General features: G+C 37.7%; 1 long non-coding RNA gene across 1 annotated transcript; it reads right to left on the reverse strand.

The window, feature by feature from the left end:
• Positions 1 to 154: 154 nt before the first annotated feature.
• On the reverse strand, positions 155 to 2134 carry LOC139513816 (uncharacterized). The gene is made up of 2 exons (XR_011662517.1): positions 1900 to 2134; positions 155 to 392 (listed from the first exon to the last, which is right to left on the reverse strand). It is a non-coding gene; the product is annotated as an uncharacterized lncRNA (long non-coding RNA).
• Between the last annotated feature and the right edge of the window lie 11127 nt (positions 2135 to 13261).

A 13261-nucleotide genomic window follows, 5' to 3' on the forward strand; every position in this document is an offset into this window, starting at 1 on the left:
TGATTATTTTAGGGAACCACTGAAACATGACAGTTCTGGATCTGCCACTGGTTAACTCTGATTGATAGAAGCAAATTTATATTTATTTAAAGCTTTAGGGTTCAATATAGGGCTTGATGATTACCTTTTCTTCATAAAACAAGTTTGTGTTTAAAAAAAAACTATTTAATATTTAAAGATGCAAGATGGACTACGCAGATTGTTATGTTTAAAATAATCATGATAATATAGTTATATGTCATGTAGGTCATGTATGTGTGGGCATTTCTAGTATTTTGGGCTTTCATGATAAATTTTCATGTTTGAAAGGCATTTTAAGCACTAAATGTAATATATTTACATTTGTGGGACTCCAGTTTTTAATATTTAATAACGAGGGTGCAGTCAAATGCCTTTTGGGTCTCACTAATTAGCGACAACAAGCGTCAAGAAGCGACAACAAGCGTCAACAAGCGACAAGAAGCGACAACAAGAATTATTTTAGCGACAACAAGCGACAAGAAGACTATTTAGCGACAAGAAAACATTTTTTTTTATCCCTAGATATAAAGAAATTTGTATTTAATGTTGTTTTTTTTAAATATACGAGCAGATATGTGTGTCTAATTAAAATGTTTTATTATATAGATAGACAAAGAAATGAAACATTTGTGAGGAAGAAAGAGATTGTGAAGTTTATATTAGTATATTGGTAGATGAAGAAATTTAACATTTGTGAAGAAGAAAGAGATTGAGCTTCTTTTTTTCATTTTTAAATATGAAGAATATGTATAAGATAATGTATGTATTTGTTTTCATCAAAGTCAAAGTATGAATAAACGAATGGAGATATATATGGAGCGGGCATAATGGAATATAATATTTTGATTCATTTGCTTAATACTATGCTCTAAGTGTACTCTTGTTATGTCAATTCGATGCTTTATTTATAGAACTCTCAGCCACGCTTTGCCATCTTTATTATTTAAGCGTGTTTCCAGACCCCACGACGAGGAGGTGGTTCTACCTTGGGGCCGTCTATATAATTTTTAATTTTTTTTTAATTATTTTTAGTCATTATATAGTAATATGTACATTCCTATCTAACATAATATTTATACATTTTGTACATGGTGGTCCCATTTTGATAAGCAAACATGTGGAACATCAAATGAGATTAACGAGTCGCGTGTCCCTTGTTTTATTGCTACAATAACATCCAATTAACCCCTTCAACTTTGTACACGCGTCAGACTTTACAATTACACGCGCCAGAATATACAATCATTGTAAATAATGAACACCTGTTGAAAATTCAAGATTGTTATTAATTTCCTTTCATCTTCAATCAATATGCATAAACATGATAAATATCGTTAATGAGGCAATATACAAATAAAAAGATGAAAACATTCACTTTTCAATTTTCTTTTCCTCCTGTTTGATTTCAGTTCTTTGTATTTCACAATTTGTGTCAATATTTTCAGGACAATGATGCACAAATAATTCATTTTGCGAGCTTAATATATATTGCACGAAAAGAGTTTTAACAAACAAATTATAAGATAAATAATATGTTCTAAAACACAAGGAAAAGTAATCTCATAATACAATAATTAAACGTACGTAATTAATACTGGCTGTTATTCATAATAGATGATAAAATATTATGTAAATAATGTTTCATTTTTTTCTATCAATTTTAACTTTCTTGTCGCTAAAATTATTTTCTTTTGCACATTCTTTTAATATTTATTGCAATAATTAATTTTAATTAAAAAAAAATGTTTTCTTGTCGCTAAATAGTTTCTTGTCGCTTGTTGTCGCTAAAATAATTCTTGTTGTCGCTTCTTGTCGCTTGTTGACGCTTGTTGTCGCTAAAATTCTTGTTGTCGCTAATTAGTGAGACCGGTCAAATGCCCCAAATATTTTGCAATGAAAAAGTTCAATTAGCATGATTAGGTCATAAGAAGACACATTTCTCAAATAAGCCCTGTTAGAGAGCAAACCGAAACTAACGGTAAAACTTCAGAGAGCCTCACTTTTCGTGCAATATTTTCAGTAGATGCTGATAATTTTCGTTTTATACATGCATGCATGTGCAACTGCGTTTGCTATTTATTTTTTTGCAAGAATAAAATTGACTGAACGAATATATGCAATGGCTTTACTACACGTAAATTATCTGAAAGAACCGAAAGTCGATTAAGATACAAGTATACCTCGACGTAGGACATGACTGATCTACACTCCTGTTAAACTTAAGATGAAACGAAGTATGCACACCTCCCCAAGCTAGCAGAATTTGAGATAAACACAGCTGGTCATACGGTAAAACAACTGTTAACTCTGTAACACCGTGAGCTCATTTGAAAACACAATGAGTGACCATCTTACCATTTATTAAAGTACGGTAACATTTTGTCGTGATATAATTTATTCTTTGACGGAACTTAAAATAACTACAAGTAAAAATGGTTAAGACGGATCCAATGGTTCTGTTGAATTGAGATTTACAGTACCAGGCAAAGATAACAGTCTTTTACAATAATCGCCTAGGCTATTGGCGACTCCTTGGAATCGGTCGATCTAGGTCGAACTAGACTCGGAACATTGCTTTTCTTCAATAAGCAAGCGCATTGAGGAATAAGACCAAAGACTGGTCGGCTAGGAGTCATACATTTCCGTGTAGGGTGACTGTCTTCCTTATGTGAACGGTGTCGTTTGTTGCTGTTTATCATATTTGTTTTCCTAATTTGTGTTGGCCATTAATCAGGCCGATAGTTTTCTCGTCTGAATTATTTTACATGTCATTTTGGGGCCTGTTATAACTTATTTTGTGGTTTTTGCTAATTGCTGAAGGGCGTATGGTGACCTTTAGTGGTTTATTTGTACCTCATTTGGTCTCTTGTTGAGAGTTGTCTCATTGGCAATCATACAACATATTCGTATTTTTATATAGCACGTTTAAAAAAAATCAGATTTAGTACAAAGCACATTTGATATTTATTTAACATCAAGTGTCACCGTCCGTTCCAATATGCAAGTTACAGAGGCATAGGAGAGTGTATGAAGGTCGATGGACACTTCACCATATGTATCGATATGTATGATACAGAATCATAGGTATTGTAGGTTAACTTCCGAAATTAAAGAAAGCTTTTATAGTCTATGTAATAGCCTGGAATTCTGAAAGTTAGTATGTGTCCCTTTTCATTTTAACTCATATTTGCCACTGGACATAACATACATATCTATCTTTATCTGCGACACTACCAACCGATCTCAAATAGGAAACTTAGATGATGAGACTGTGCAATATTTCATTTATAATTTTGTAATAAACCACTGGGATATGGTCTCATATCCAACACTCATCCTTATTTTTTTTTATAGAAACATATATTTTTTATTCAACAGCTTAAAAAAATAAACACTGCCTTTGGCAAATCTGATATGTAAATTATACTTACTGTGAATTACTGTTTATGGTTCAATACTGTCATATACATTAGAGGCTATTTTTATAGGTGAGTGGCACTGATTTATATGAATAAAGTCCAGTGATTATAGAACATTATATATCGACACTGTCATAAAAACCACGACACATGTGATGGCTAGTTAAGATAGATATCAGTTTTAATCCTTTAAATAATTTATATCGAGGTGTTTCCATGTTTACAACAATACAGCAAAGCCAGTAACATGGTTACACTGCCATTATACAACAAAATAGGCTATACACGTATATATCTTTATTGGTTGGTGGTGTATGATGTAACATGGTTACACTGCCATTATACAACAAAATAGGCTATACACGTATATATCTTTATTGGTTGGTGGTGTATGATGTAACATGGTTACACTGCCATTATACAACAAAATTGGCTATACACGTATATATCTTTATTGGTTGGTGGTGTATGATGTACTTCTAAACAGGAATGGTAGCTTTATTGGTTGGTGGTGAATGATGTACTTCTAAACAGGAATGGTACCTTTATTAGTTGTTGGTGTATGATGTACTTCTAAACAGAAATGGTAGCTTTATTGGTTGGTGGTGTATGGTGTACTTCTAAACAGGAATGGTAGCTTTATTGGTTGGTGGTGTATGATGTACTTCTAAACAGGAATGGTAGCTTTATTGGTTGGTGGTGTATGATGTACTTCTAAACAGGAATGGTAGCTTTATTGGTTGTTGGTGTATGATGGACTTCTAAACAGGAATGGTAGCTTTATTGGTTGTTGTTGTATGATGTACTTCTAAACAGGAATGGTAGCTTTATTGTTAGGTGGTGTATGGTGTACTTCTGAACAGGAATGGTAGATTTATTGGTTGGTGGTGTATGGTTTACTTCTAAACAGGAATGGTAGCTTTATTAGTTGTTGGTGTATGATGTACTGCTAAACAGGAATGGTAGCTTTATTGTAAGGTGGTGTATAATGTACTTCTGAACAGGAATGGTAGCTTTATTCGTTGTCGTTGCCTGGTGTACTTTTAAACAGGAATGGTAGCTTTATTGGTTGTTGGTGTATGATGGACTTCTAAACAGGAATGGTAGCTTTATAGGTTGTTGGTGTATGATGTACTTCTAAACAGGAATGGTAGCTTTATTAGTTGTTGGTGTATGATGGACTTCTAAACAGGAATGGTAGCTTTATTGGTTGGTTGTGTATGATGTACTTCGAAACAGGAATGGTAGCTTTATTGGTTGTTGGTGTATGATGTACTTCTAAACAGGAATGGTAGCTTTATTGTTAGGTGGTGTATGATTTTCTTCTAAACAGGAATGGTAGCTTTATTGGTTGGTGGTGTATGATGCACTTCTAAACAGGAATGGTAGCTTTCTTGGTTGGTGTTGTATGATGTCCTACTAAACAGAAATGATAGCTTTATTGGTTGGTGGTGTATGGTTTACTTCTAAACAGGAATGGTAGCTTAATTAGTTGTCGTTGCCTGGTGTACTTCTAAACAGGACTGATAGCTTTATTCGTTGTCGTTGCCTGGTGTACTTCTAAACATGAATGGTAGCTTTATTGGTTGGTGATGTATGATGTACTTCTAAAGAGGAATGGTAGCTTTATTGTTAGGTGGTGTGTATGATGTAATTCTGAACAGGAATGATAGCTTTATTGGTTGTTGCTGTATGATGTTCTTCTAAACAGGAATGGTAGCTTTATTGGTTGTTGGTGTATGATGTTCTTCTAAACAGGAATGGTAGCTTTATTGGTTGTTGGTGTATGATGTACGTCTGTCAACCTAAGGTGTGCGTGTTTACGATTACGTTAACAAAATGACACCTCCGCTAACGCTATTGGGTCTAATCGTTTTCTCCGTTTTTTCAAAAATACCGGCGAGTTTATCGGCTGAGCACAACTTTAGTGTTATTAGTTAGTTGTCCTGGCAGTTTGCTAACTTTCTGCCGCTATTTATAGGGGGTCGCATGTATAGTTTGTCCACAATTCATTAAATGGAAGTGATTTTCCAGACTGTCATAGATTTCCGGGAGTGTGCTAAATGCCGAAAGTTGTTACAACAAAGCATACATCTACTGGCATGAATTTGTTGCCCTGTTCCTATGCTACAAGTCGATATCATTTTTTTATATGTGGCCGTAATATTATGCCCGCAACGTCTGTCAACCTAAGGTGTGCGTGTTTACGATTACGTTAACAAAATGACACCTCCGCTAACGCTATTGGGTCTAATCGTTTTCTCCGTTTTTTCAAAAATACCGGCGAGTTTATCGGCTGAGCACAACTTTAGTGTTATAAGTTAGTTGTCCTGGCAGTTTGCTAACTTTCTGCCGCTATTTATAGGGGGTCGCATGTATAGTTTGTCCACAATTCATTAAACGGAAGTGACTTTCCAGACTGTCATAGATTTCCGGGAGTGTGCTAAATGCCGAAAGTTGTTACAACAAAGCATACATCTACTGGTATGAATTTGTTGCCCTGTTCCTGTGCTACAAGTCGATATCAATTTTTTATATGTGGCCCAAATATTATGCCCGCAACGTCTGTCAACCTAAGGTGTGCGTGTTTACGATTACGTTAACAAAATGACACCTCCGCTAACGCTATTGGGTGTAATCGTTTTCTCCATGTTTTTCAAAAATACCGGCGAGTTTATCGGCTGAGCACAACTTTAGTGTTATTAGTTAGTTGCCCTGGCAGTTTGCTAACTTTCTGCCGCTATTTATAGGGGGTGGCATGTATAGTTTGTCCACAATTCATTAAACGGAAGTGACTTTCCAGACTGTCATAGATTTCCGGGAGTGTGCTAAATGCCGAAAGTTGTTACAACAAAGCATACATCTACTGGCATGAATTTGTTGCCCTGTTCCTATGCTACAAGTCGATATCATTTTTTTATATGTGGCCGTAATATTATGCCCGCAACGTCTGTCAACCTAAGGTGTGCGTGTTTACGATTACGTTAACAAAATGACACCTCCGCTAACGCTATTGGGTCTAATCGTTTTCTCCGTTTTTTCAAAAATACCGGCGAGTTTATCGGCTGAGCACAACTTTAGTGTTATAAGTTAGTTGTCCTGGCAGTTTGCTAACTTTCTGCCGCTATTTATAGGGGGTCGCATGTATAGTTTGTCCACAATTCATTAAACGGAAGTGACTTTCCAGACTGTCATAGATTTCCGGGAGTGTGCTAAATGCCGAAAGTTGTTACAACAAAGCATACATCTACTGGTATGAATTTGTTGCCCTGTTCCTGTGCTACAAGTCGATATCAATTTTTTATATGTGGCCCAAATATTATGCCCGCAACGTCTGTCAACCTAAGGTGTGCGTGTTTACGATTACGTTAACAAAATGACACCTCCGCTAACGCTATTGGGTGTAATCGTTTTCTCCATGTTTTTCAAAAATACCGGCGAGTTTATCGGCTGAGCACAACTTTAGTGTTATTAGTTAGTTGCCCTGGCAGTTTGCTAACTTTCTGCCGCTATTTATAGGGGGTGGCATGTATAGTTTGTCCACAATTCATTAAACGGAAGTGACTTTCCAGACTGTCATAGATTTCCGGGAGTGTGCTAAATGCCGAAAGTTGTTACAACAAAGCATACATCTACTGGCATGAATTTGTTGCCCTGTTCCTATGCTACAAGTCGATATCAATTTTTTATATGTGGCCGTAATATTATGCCCGCAACGTCTGTCAACCTAAGGTGTGCGTGTTTACGATTACGTTAACAAAATGACACCTCCGCTAACGCTATTGGGTCTAATCGTTTTCTCCGTTTTTTCAAAAATACCGGCGAGTTTATCGGCTGAGCACAACTTTAGTGTTATTAGTTAGTTGTCCTGGCAGTTTGCTAACTTTCTGCCGCTATTTATAGGGGGTCGCATGTATAGTTTGTCCACAATTCATTAAATGGAAGTGATTTTCCAGACTGTCATAGATTTCCGGGAGTGTGCTAAATGCCGAAAGTTGTTACAACAAAGCATACATCTACTGGCATGAATTTGTTGCCCTGTTCCTATGCTACAAGTCGATATCAATTTTTTATATGTGGCCGTAATATTATGCCCGCAACGTCTGTCAACCTAAGGTGTGCGTGTTTACGATTACGTTAACAAAATGACACCTCCAATAACGCTATTGGGTCTAATCGTTTTCTCCATGTTTTTCAAAAATACCGGCGAGTTTTTCGGCTGAGCACAACTTTAGTGTTCTTAGTTAGTTGTCCTGGCAGTTTGCTAACTTTCTGCCGCTATTTATAGGGGGTCGCATGTATAGTTTGTCCACAATTCATTAAACGGAAGTGACTTTCCAGACTGTCATAGATTTCCGGGAGTGTGCAAAATGCCGAAAGTTGTTACAACAAAGCATACATCTACTGGTATGAATTTGTTGCCCTGTTCCTGTGCTACAAGTCGATATCAATTGTTTATATGTGGCCCAAATATTATGCCCGCAACGTCTGTCAACCTAAGGTGTGCGTGTTTACGATTACGTTATCAAAATGACACCTCCGTTAACGCTATTGGGTCTAATCGTTTTCTCCGTTTTTTCAAAAATACCGGCGAGTTTATCGGCTGAGCACAACTTTAGTGTTATTAGTTAGTTGTCCTGACAGTTTGCTAACTTTCTGCCGCTATTTATAGGGGGTCGCATGTATAGTTTGTCCACAATTCATTAAACGGAAGTGACTTTCCAGACTGTCATAGATTTCCAGGAGTGTGCTAAATGCCGAAAGTTGTTACAACAAAGCATACATCTACTGGTATGAATTTGTTGCCCTGTTCCTGTGCTACAAGTCGATATCATTTTTTTATATGTGGCCCAAATATTATGCCCGCAACGTCTGCCAACCTAAGGTGTGCGTGTTTACGATTAAGTTAACAAAATGACACCTCCGCTAACGCTATTGGGTCTAATCGTTTTCTCCGTTTTTTCAAAAATACCGGCGAGTTTATCGGCTGAGCACAACTTTAGTGTTATTAGTTAGTTGTCCTGGCAGTTTGCTAATTTTCTGCCGCTATTTATAGGGGGTCGCATGTATAGTTTGTCCACAATTCATTAAACGGAAGTGACTTTCCAGACTGTCATAGATTTCCGGGAGTGTGCTAAATGCCGAAAGTTGTTACAACAAAGCATACATCTACTGGCATGAATTTGTTGCCCTGTTCCTATGCTACAAGTCGATATCATTTTTTTATATGTGGCCCAAATATTATGCCCGCAACGTCTGTCAACCTAAGGTGTGCGTGTTTACGATTAAGTTAACAAAATGACACCTCCGCTAACGCTATTGGGTCTAATCGTTTTCTCCGTTTTTTCAAAAATACCGGCGAGTTTATCGGCTGAGCACAACTTTAGTGTTATTAGTTAGTTGTCCTGGCAGTTTGCTAATTTTCTGCCGCTATTTATAGGGGGTCGCATGTATAGTTTGTCCACAATTCATTAAACGGAAGTGACTTTCCAGACTGTCATAGATTTCCGGGAGTGTGCTAAATGCCGAAAGTTGTTACAACAAAGCATACATCTACTGGTATGAATTTGTTGCCCTGTTCCTGTGCTACAAGTCGATATCAATTTTTTATATGTGGCCCAAATATTATGCCCGCAACGTTTGTCAACCTAAGGTGTGCGTGTTTACGATTACGTTAACAAAATGACACCTCCGTTAACGCTATTGGGTCTAATCGTTTTCTCCGTTTATTCAAAAATACCGGCGAGTTTATCGGCTGAGCACAACTTTAGTGTTATTAGTTAGTTGTCCTGGCAGTTTGCTAATTTTCTGCCGCTATTTATAGGGGGTCGCATGTATAGTTTGTCCACAATTCATTAAACGGAAGTGACTTTCCAGACTGTCATAGATTTCCGGGAGTGTGCTAAATGCCGAAAGTTGTTACAACAAAGCATACATCTACTGGTATGAATTTGTTGCCCTGTTCCTGTGCTACAAGTCGATATCAATTTTTTATATGTGGCCCAAATATTATGCCCGCAACGTCTGTCAACCTAAGGTGTGCGTGTTTACGATTACGTTAACAAAATGACACCTCCGCTAACGCTATTGGGTCTAATCGTTTTCTCCGTTTTTTCAAAAATACCGGCGAGTTTATCGGCTGAGCACAACTTTAGTGTTATTAGTTAGTTGTCCTGGCAGTTTGCTAATTTTCTGCCGCTATTTATAGGGGGTCGCATGGATAGTTTGTCCACAATTCATTAAACGGAAGTGACTTTCCAGACTGTCATAGATTTCCGGGAGTGTGCTAAATGCCGAAAGTTGTTACAACAAAGCATACATCTACTGGTATGAATTTGTTGCCCTGTTCCTGTGCTACAAGTCGATATCAATTTTTTATATGTGGCCCAAATATTATGCCTGCAACGTCTGTCAACCTAAGGTGTGCGTGTTTACGATTACGTTAACAAAATGACACCTCCGCTAACTCTATTGGGTCTAATCGTTTTCTCCGTTTTTTCAAAAATACCGGCGAGTTTATCGGCTGAGCACAACTTTAGTGTTATTAGTTAGTTGTCCTGGCAGTTTGCTAATTTTCTGCCGCTATTTATAGGGGGTCGCATGTATAGTTTGTCCACAATTCATTAAACGGAAGTGACTTTCCAGACTGTCATAGATTTCCGGGAGTGTGCTAAATGCCGAAAGTTGTTACAACAAAGCATACATCTACTGGTATGAATTTGTTGCCCTGTTCCTGTGCTACAAGTCGATATCAATTTTTTATATGTGGCCCAAATATTATGCCCGCAACGTCTGTCAACCTAAGGGGTTCGTGTTTACGATTACGTTAACAAAATGACACCTCCGCTAACGCTATTGGGTCTAATCGTTTTCTCCGTTTATTCAAAAATACCGGCGAGTTTATCGGCTGAGCACAACTTTAGTGTTATTAGTTAGTTGTCCTGGCAGTTTGCTAATTTTCTGCCGCTATTTATAGGGGGTCGCATGTATAGTTTGTCCACAATTCATTAAACGGAAGTGACTTTCCAGACTGTCATAGATTTCCGGGAGTGTGCTAAATGCCGAAAGTTGTTACAACAAAGCATACATCTACTAGTATGAATTTGTTGCCCTGTTCCTGTGCTACAAGTCGATATCAATTTTTTATATGTGGCCCAAATATTATGCCCGCAACGTCTGTCAACCTAAGGTGTGCGTGTTTACGATTACGTTAACACAATGACACCTCCGCTAACGCTATTGGGTCTAATCGTTTTCTCCGTTTTTTTCAAAAATACCGGCGAGTTTATCGGCTGTGCACAACTTTAGTGTTATTAGTTAGTTGTCCTGGCAGTTTGCTAACTTTCTGCCGCTATTTATAGGGGGTCGCATGTATAGTTTGTCCACAATTCATTAAACGGAAGTGACTTTCCAGACTGTCATAGATTTCCGGGAGTGTGCAAAATGCCGAAAGTTGTTACAACAAAGCATACATCTACTGGTATGAATTTGTTGCCCTGTTCCTGTGCTACAAGTCGATATCAATTGTTTATATGTGGCCCAAATATTATGCCCGCAACGTCTGTCAACCTAAGGTGTGCGTGTTTACGATTACGTTAACACAATGAAACCTCCGCTAACGCTATTGGGTCTAATCGTTTTCTCCGTTTTTTTCAAAAATACCGGCGAGTTTATCGGCTGAGCACAACTTTGGTGTTATTAGTTAGTTGTCCTGGCAGTTTGCTAACTTTCTGCCGCTATTTATAGGGGGTCGCATGTATAGTTTGTCCACAATTCATTAAACGGAAGTGACTTTCCAGACTGTAATAGATTTCCGGGAGTGTGCTAAATGCCGAAAGTTGTTACAACAACTACTGGTATGAATTTGTTGCCCTGTTCCTGTGCTACAAGTCGATATCAATTTTTTATATGTGGCCCAAATATTATGCCCGCAACGTTTGTCAACCTAAGGTGTGCGTGTTTACGATTACGTTAACAAAATGACACCTCCGTTAACGCTATTGGGTCTAATCGTTTTCTCCGTTTTTTCAAAAATACCGGCGAGTTTATCGGCTGAGCACACCTTTGGTGTTATTAGTTAGTTGCCCTGACAGTTTGCTAACTTTCTGCCGCTATTTATAGGGGGTCGCATGTATAGTTTGTCCACAATTCATTAAACGGAAGTGACTTTCCAGACTGTCATAGATTTCCGGGAGTGTGCTAAATGCCGAAAGTTGTTACAACAAAGCATACATCTACTGGTATGAATTTGTTGCCCTGTTCCTGTGCTACAAGTCGATATCAATTTTTTATATGTGGCCCAAATATTATGCCCGCAACGTCTGTCAACCTAAGGTGTGCGTGTTTACGATTACGTTAACAAAATGACACCTCCGCTAACGCTATTGGGTCTAATCGTTTTCTCCGTTTTTTCAAAAATAACAGAGAGTTTATCGGCTGAGCACAACTTTGGTGTTATTAGTTAGTTGTCCTGGCAGTTTGCTAACTTTCTGCCGCTATTTATAGGGGTTCGCATGTATAGTTTGTCCACAATTCATTAAACGGAAGTGACTTTCCAGACTGTCATAGATTTCCGGGAGTGTGCTAGAAATGCCGAAAGTTGTTACAACAAAGCATACATCTACTGGTATGAATTTGTTGCCCTGTTCCTGTGCTACAAGTCGATATCAATTTTTTATATGTGGCCCAAATATTATGCCCGCAACGTCTGTCAACTTAAGGTGTGCGTGTTTACGATTACGTTAACAAAATGACACCTCCGCTAACGCTATTGGGTCTAATCGTTTTCTCCGTTTTTGTTGAGCTTGCAACGTTTGTTGCAGAAAGCTCGGCATAGGGATAGTGATCCGGCGGTGGCGGCGTTAGCTAACTTCTTAAAAGCTTTATATTTTAGAAGGTAGAAGACCTGGATGCTTCATACTTTGTATATAGATGCCTCATGTTACGAATTTTCCGTCAGTCACATGTCCAATGTCCTTGACCTCATTTTCATGGTTCAGTGACTACTTGAAAAAAAAGTTAATATTTTTTTTGTAATGTTAAATTCTCTCTTATCGTTTTCTCTGGGTTTTTTTCAAAATACCGGCGAGTTTATCGGCTGAGCACAACTTAAGTGTTATTAGTTAGTTGCCCTGGCAGTTTGCTAACTTTCTGCCGCTATTTATAGGGGGTCGCATGTATAGTTTGTCCGGAATTGTTCAATTTATCTCCAACTTCCTGTGTAGATGCATCTAGTCATACCAATCTTTTTTGCTTTAACATTTTAAGGTAGCAATACACAGTTAGGAGTTTAGTTTCGCATTTTGGCCCCTGTGGATTTTTAAAATAGGAAAGTTATTGTGTAATAAAATTCATTTTTAGACAGATGAGTGCTAATTTAGCCTTCAAAGATGGTTTTATAAGTTCATCAAGATTATTTTTTACATGTTTTATGGGCTGTTTTCTGTTTGACAATCCATATTTTCATAGCTAGACCGGCCATCGGTCCAGAAATTAATGTACTGTTTACAAACACTCTTTTTCTACGTGAAGTTTTTGAATCCGTGTCTGTCCGCCCTGATTCTGGTTCGCCCTAGTTTCTGTTAGCCCTAGTTTCTGTGCGCCCCGAGTCCGTTCGCCCTGATTTTATTTTTTAGTATAGTGTTGCGTTGTGTGTATATAATTGAATGTGTTGAAGTCAGTCTACAATTTGGCCGATCATTAACGATGTATCATGTTGTTTATAGCTAGCTGCTACTAGGTTATAAGTTTCTGTACATTTCAGGACTACAAGATATTGTGACTTCAAGGTATTGGCAGTGGCGGATCCAGAACTTTTCATA

This window comes from Mytilus edulis, chromosome 2 (assembly GCF_963676685.1).
Source record: "Mytilus edulis chromosome 2, xbMytEdul2.2, whole genome shotgun sequence".
NCBI lineage: Eukaryota > Metazoa > Mollusca > Bivalvia > Mytilida > Mytilidae > Mytilus > Mytilus edulis.